The sequence below is a fragment of the Octopus bimaculoides genome, chromosome 9 (genome assembly GCF_001194135.2).
Source record: "Octopus bimaculoides isolate UCB-OBI-ISO-001 chromosome 9, ASM119413v2, whole genome shotgun sequence".
Taxonomy (NCBI): domain Eukaryota; kingdom Metazoa; phylum Mollusca; class Cephalopoda; order Octopoda; family Octopodidae; genus Octopus; species Octopus bimaculoides.
Window position 1 is genome coordinate 10,091,579 of NC_068989.1, and position 7,167 is coordinate 10,098,745.

General features: G+C 34.1%; 1 protein-coding gene across 5 annotated transcripts in view; it reads right to left on the reverse strand.

Moving 5' to 3' along the window:
- Positions 1-7,167, reverse strand: part of LOC106871661 (mitogen-activated protein kinase kinase kinase kinase 4-like) — a 277,960-nt gene that overhangs the window by 4,320 nt on the left and 266,473 nt on the right. The window lies entirely within an intron of this gene.

A 7,167-nucleotide genomic window follows, 5' to 3' on the forward strand; every position in this document is an offset into this window, starting at 1 on the left:
GGGGGGGGGGTTGTGTTTTCATTCTTCTCTCCAGCAAAAATAAGTAACATGTGTGAACTCCATCAAACTGAAATAATTCCGAAATATACAAACCAAGAACTTCACAAAAATGACTGCTAATACTGAAAGAAAAAAGTGTGTGCATGTGCGTCCACACACAAAGAGGAGTGAATGATAGCAATAGTGATATCGTGTGTGTGTGTGTTTGTGTGTGTGTGTGTGTGTGTGTGTAAATGAAATCTCGTAGCTAATGGAGCGAAAATGAAATACAGCTAAGCAGATGATTGCCAAAATAAAAGCGTTTAAGCAATGAATATTTCATTTGATGGTAGAACTTTTCATCTGGAATGGTCTAGTCTTGGCCTGTCTCATTTGATTCTAGACTAGGTTAGAACCATGATTAGATAATTTGATTGAATGCAACACAAATAAGACAATAACTTTGGTGCTAGATTTATAAAGACACTGCTAAAAAAAAAAAAATAATAATAATAATAAAAATACAAAAATGTGTGTGTTTAATTTTTACCATAGTGAGATGGTATGTAGCATTTTGGAGGGTGGGGCCTTTTTATCACCAAAGTTTAATTAATAAAATAACTATATAACATGTTATTTTGAATTAATTTAAAACAGTTGTGATTTGTTGATTTTGATTTGGTTTTAAACTGGGCATTAAATTAATGCTGAGAATAATAGAAATCAAGAAGGGACTGTTATCAACATTGTTGTAATGCCCACTTTTCCAGACTTGCATGGGTTTGACAAAACTTTGATGAAGCAGGTGTTTTTTTTTTTTTTTTTTACTACAACAGGATGTTATTCTTGTCACCAATATCTCACCTGTTTCCAGGCAAATAATATTTCTTCTAGACTATCAAACAATAAACGACCTGGACATGGTTTTCTCAGAGAATTGTAAACAAATGAACCATTTCTATGACTGGTGACTTTTGCTTACAATTACTGCACACATGTCAACACCAGGGGAATACATGCTCCCTCATTCATGCAGGCAGATGTGTGTGGGTACACACACACACACAGGACTTCTAATGCTCCTCTATCAAATTTCACTCACAAAACAATGGCCTGTCTGCAACTATAGTTGAAAGCACCTGGACAGTGTCCAAGCAACTGGGACTGAGCTCTAAGCCACATGGTTGCAAAACAAGGTTTTTAATCACACGATTGTGTCTAGAGTCATAAGCGTGTACAAAAGTGTGAAAGAAAAAACATATGAATAAAATGAAAAATCTGAATATATAAACTTTTAAATATTTGATTGCCAGACATTAAGCTTGTGATAAGCATTTCAAGCTTATTTCTTGCGTGTCCAGAAGATTTTAAATAAAACCCACAGTGCTTGAAGTCACTAACTACCTTGGGCTATGTGCCATTTTTAAACAATTTGAATCATGTGAGGTCAATTAACAAACTATACTAGAATGAAGAAAGCATTTAAAATAAAGAAAAATATATAAATAACTGGTGTACACTTGTGAATAAATGAAAATTCAACATCATCATAGTAACAGCAGCCATTCTTAATAGAAAATCTTCTGTAAGTATTTACCCAGAAGCAAAGAATAACTATCAGGCTTATATTTATTATGCCACAGGTAGTAATGTTATCTGTATTTATATATGAAAATTTACATCCAATTGAAAACTTAAAGCCTACATTGCGACTGAGTCCCTAACCTTTAAACCATGTAAACAGTACAGCAAGTTTCAAGTAAACTACTAAAGTATATTATACAATAGACCCATGACATTTATTCTGTAAACCTTGAAAAGATCTAAGATGTTGTTGATCGAGGTGGAATTTGAACTTGCTATTCACATTCTCCATCGGTATTGTACCACAGTACAAGATCAATTATCCATTTTATCTGAGATTAACTGAAATAAATTGGATTCAATTCTTATGTTGTTCAGCATGCAACATATACTACACTGTGGTGAGTTATTAGAATTAAAATATAGAAATTCCGTGATGAAAAGATTTCTATAGAACAATCTTATGTAAGAGGTAGGTGAATGTGTTGAGATGTACACTATCAGCTGTATAAGCTTTATTTAAACATTTGAAAAATAGAGAAAGGACCAAATGTCTCTTTCTCAGAATGAGTTGTTTATAAACTTGCAAATCCATTATACAAGTATTACTACCTAACACAAATCTAGAGCAGAGACGGATTCAGAAAATTATTCACATTAAATTGAAAATTTATATTGAAACTCTAGTGAATGATGGAAATAATTTTTTTTTTCTTTTTCTCCCCGACAAAATAACATCTTACATATTAAGTTATGTTGACAGCCTACAGAATACTGTTACACAATCTTTGTAGCAGTAAAAGATTATTAACTCTATGGTTGGTATTAGAAATAGGAGTTAGCTAGTTAATCTGTATAATCTTTGCTTTAACAGAATGTTACACAAATCTATGCAATTTCATCTCAATCCTATTATACATTTGGGGCTGTGTTGACAGGTAAACCGAACTAATCTAGTAGGTTCAAAAGAACAGTGTTTTCATTGAGGGGTCATACTCTAAACAGAATGGAAATTGCATGAACCAAAACTTGCCTGAGGCACATTCCTCATGACCAAGTTCTCCAGAAGTTTCAAGTTAGGTCATGTTGAAACCATTCTGCTAGTGTGGCATCGACTGAGGCAACCACAACAACCAAATCAGGATCTAAACACAGGGATTATGAAATATTGGAATAAGTCTATATTTCGAAAACCTAAACAAAAATATTCAATAAGCACCATGCTTGTATCTTGACCAAATAAACGATTATAGAGATGAGAGCAGAGAGAAGAATGTTACAGTTAAACAAGTTTAAGGTTAGAGTACTTGTCAGTGAAACTATTAAATCTGAAAGAACCTCCAGTGATAATACTAAATTGAAAATTCAGACAGAAGACATAAATCTCCACTTTAATAACTCACTCAGATGTTGGGGGAGGGGACATTCATAATTAAATGGATTTTAATGTTATATTTCATTTAATCCCCATTAGTATAACATTTGCAATTAGTAAACCAACCAGGTTAGGCTTAACTTTTTGAATATGATGCTTTTATGTCAACCACAACACTAAATTAGCTTTTCCCTTTTTTTGTGCTTTACTTAGTTGTTCTGCTCGCTGACATTAATTACAAACTATCATATTTTCTTTTCAGCTTGCTGTGTGTGACAAATGTTGTAGCAGCAAACTTTCCTACACCTCAACACAACAACCTTAACTATGTCAGTGTTTGTTCTTTCGCTATTTTGTTATTATTTTGTTTTGCTTCTTTTTCTGTTTTTATTTATAGAGCAAATTCATTTCAATAACACTTTTATATATTTCTTCATATTCTTTCCATTTATAGAAATACTGTTTAGTGGAAATCTATTTTGTCTCATAAGAACGAACACATTTAAGCAATTTTATAATTAAAAACAAAAGAAGAAAAATCAACAAATTAAAAAATACTTTATCCTTTAAAAATAGGATTTGCATTAATAGGAAAAAGAAAGCTGTTTTAATTCTTGAACTCTGGACTAATACATAATTCATCTTAGAATTTTACTGGACACATGCAACAAATAAATTAATTACAGCTAAGTTTGAATTTGGAGATTAAAATAAAATAAAATGGAAAGGAAGGAAATTACAAATTTCAAATTGACTGAAATTATGCAAATTTTAACGGCAAGAAAGTGAGAGTGTTTTTGAATGCTGGAAAGTAGAGTAGTTATATGTACCAATGATTCATTTTTTGAATGGAATCAAACCTAGGTGGCCGGGGGGTGGGAATAATTTTGAGTTTGCATTCAGACAATGACAACAGAGGTTATAAGATTAGCTAAGCGATATAGCTGATGATGATAGTCAGGAAATGCCTATGGAGAACAAGGAGAAAGTAGGCAACTAACTTTCAAGGCCCAATAACAAAAGGATAAAGAAATATTCTTATTAAAACAATCATTGGATTGGATTGTTTGTGTTCAGTCCACTGCAGGATGAGGGCCTCAGTATGCTCTCCCCAACAACCATGGTCGAGTGTGTGGGCCATGAATCTGAGTTTGAGATCATATTGATTTGATGAGCCTACTTGGCCACACTGGCTTGACATGGCTTGACAAAGGAATGCAGCTTTTTTACTCATACCCAGGAGTAGTTAAGTCGATTACATCGACCCCAGGGCTCAACTGGTACTTATTTTATTGACCCTGAAAGGATGGAAAGCAAAGTCGACCTCAGCAGAATTTGAACTCAGAATGTAAAGAACATGAAATACTGCTAAGCATTTCACCAAGCATGCTAACAATTTGGCCAGCTCGGCACCTAAGAAAGCCATATTACAGTTAAAATTTTATGGATATAGAATGAACTGACAGCTTCTGTGTTTTATCTATGAAACAGCTGATGCATAACATTCTCTTAACAACAACAACAACAACAACAACAACAAGTAAAGAAAAGCAAGAGTGCATATACAAGAGAGGTTTCACCTTATTCTGTCCCAATCCTAAATATTAATGGAATATTGTCATGTAGTATAGTAACATAAGGTTCCCAATAACATTTTAGAGTTCGTAGCCAGAGGAAATGAATTCTAGTAATGGGTTTTTATGAGGGTCAACAATATCTCAAGAAATGGCACAAAATCAAATGTAAAAGCTAATAAAATCATCATTGTATCAATTTTGTATATTATTGGTTTTAGTTGGCAAGTGAAATAGAACAGAATATTTCAGACTCTTAGCAAAGACTGGTTACCAATTAACATGTATTTTCATAATATAACATCTCCAAAAAGCAAATGAAATAGGAGAGAAGTCAAGAAAACCAACATATTTATGCATGTTTCTCTTTAATTACATCTCCAAAAACCTTGATTGTTTAAGGTATTATATTATGCCTACAAAACTTGTCTTATAAATATCTTTAAAAAGTGTTCAGTTAATCTCCATAGTAACATATAAGAAGAGAAAAAAAAATAACTGTTAATCTAAAAGCTTTGAATAAAACTGCACAGAATTAATGTTTCAAATCTTGTACTCAGGATTCGTTCAAATTTTAGATTTCTACCTAGCAAAAATTTCTATTTTGCCTTGAAACAAAGAAATACCTCTGTAATTAATATATATGAATGTTATTTTGATTCATCTCTCTTATTTATAAATATCGAAATTACTCTAAAATCCACTAAAACGCAGGGAAATACTTATATTGAGGATAATTTATGTTCAGACTGTCTCAAAATAACAATAAATTGCTTAGATAAAAGGTTTCTGAACAAAGTGCATGCAGTTTTAAACCGAATTCCAACTGAATTCACTGCTGATAGTTCACTTAGCTCACTCGGTACATTTTTATTCTTAGAAATTTGTATCTTTTACTCGTTTCAGTCATTGGACAGCGGCCATGCGGTGAAGGCCTTTCAAGGATTTCGTCAAACAACCAACCCCAGTATTTATTCTAGTTGTCCCTCTTGCTGAACTGCTAAGTTACAGGGACATAAACAAACTAACACTGGTTGTCAAGCAGTGCTAGTGGGCAAACAGAAACACAAAGAAAAACACACACACACACACACATACACACACACACACACACACAATGGGCATCCACAGTTTATCTCTACCAAATTCATTCACAAGACATGTGACTTGAAACCCAAACCATGTGGTTTGCAAAGTGAGCTTTTTAATCACACAGCCAAATCTAGAATTTATTTTCTTGCAGAGTCTGGGGGAAGCGGTTGTGCTCATAACCTTTGCAGATCCACTGATGTCAGTGAGCTTGATGCCATTAATGTTCCGTTTAAGCTGTTGGGGGAAAGTAGCTAAAGGATTCCAGGGGACTCCATTAACCATTTCTTTCTGTGGGGAAAGAACTGGTTAATGCAGGGCCTGTGTAGAGGATTGGACAAAACAAAGGTAATAGGGGAGAGAGAGAGAGAGAGAGAGAGTCAGAGGTGAGTTAGTTGATAGCACTTTAGTGGTGGAGGTACAAGACACAAACTAGCTCCAACAAAAAGATGCCATTATAATAAAATCTACTTGATATGAAAAGATTTAACACTCAGAATTCTTGTTCTTTTGGGGTTACAATTTACCATTGTTTTAGCATCAGTAGTTCTTAAAACTTACAATGTACATAATAGGATTAAAAATAATGATAAGATAGATCTGCAGGAGAAATGGAAGAAGAAAATCTAAGATAACCATTTCTGTGCAAAGGTTACATGAGGCTTGGTAGCAAAGGGACGAGGAATATTTTGAATAGTTTATCAAATCACTAGTTTCCAAGAATTTAGGCTGCTCTGAGTAGTACTAACTAATGAAGGAACAAACCAGAAAAATATGAGCACAATCTTTATAACAAAATTAAAAAAAAAAAAATTAAGAACTGGGATGGCTGTGTGGTTAAGAAGCTTGCTTTGCAACTATGTGGCTTTAGGTTCAATCCCACTGCATGGTAACATGGGCATGTATCTTCTACTATAGCCCTGAGTGAATTCAGTAGACAGAAATAGTGTATGTGTCTGTGTGTGTGTGTGTGTGTGTGTGTTTGTGACTCCCTACCCCACCACCATTTGACAACTGGTGTTGGTTTGTTTACATTCCCATGACTTGGCAGTTTAGCAAACGAGAATAACGGGACAAGCATTGGACTCGAAAATAAGTACTTGAGTCGGTTTGTTTGAAGGCGGTGCCCCAGCATGGCCACAGTCCAGTGGCTGAAGCAGGTAAAAGATAAAAGAATGAAAATACTTTAATTCAATGTGGTAACCAGTGGATGTAATGTGTATGTCCTCCAGTAATGGCTAACAGCAAAAGCCAACATCTTCACTGAGATAAACTGATGATAGCTTTCTTCAAAGCAACAAAAAGCAGATGTTCCAAGTTCTACAGAAATATGATGAACTCAGTCTAAAACCACTGCAATGCTTACAGTTGGTCTCACTATGAAGAAAATATATATTAACCAGCTTATCATTTCTTGACATGTTGTTGTAAAACATGTGACAAAACTATTGCATGTTGGAAGTTGACAGCGATCAAACGTTCAGCATACGAGAGATGATAAATTCTAGCAGGGACTTTCTTTCTGTTACAACAGGCAGAATATTCTACCAGAGTGTGGTGCATGTT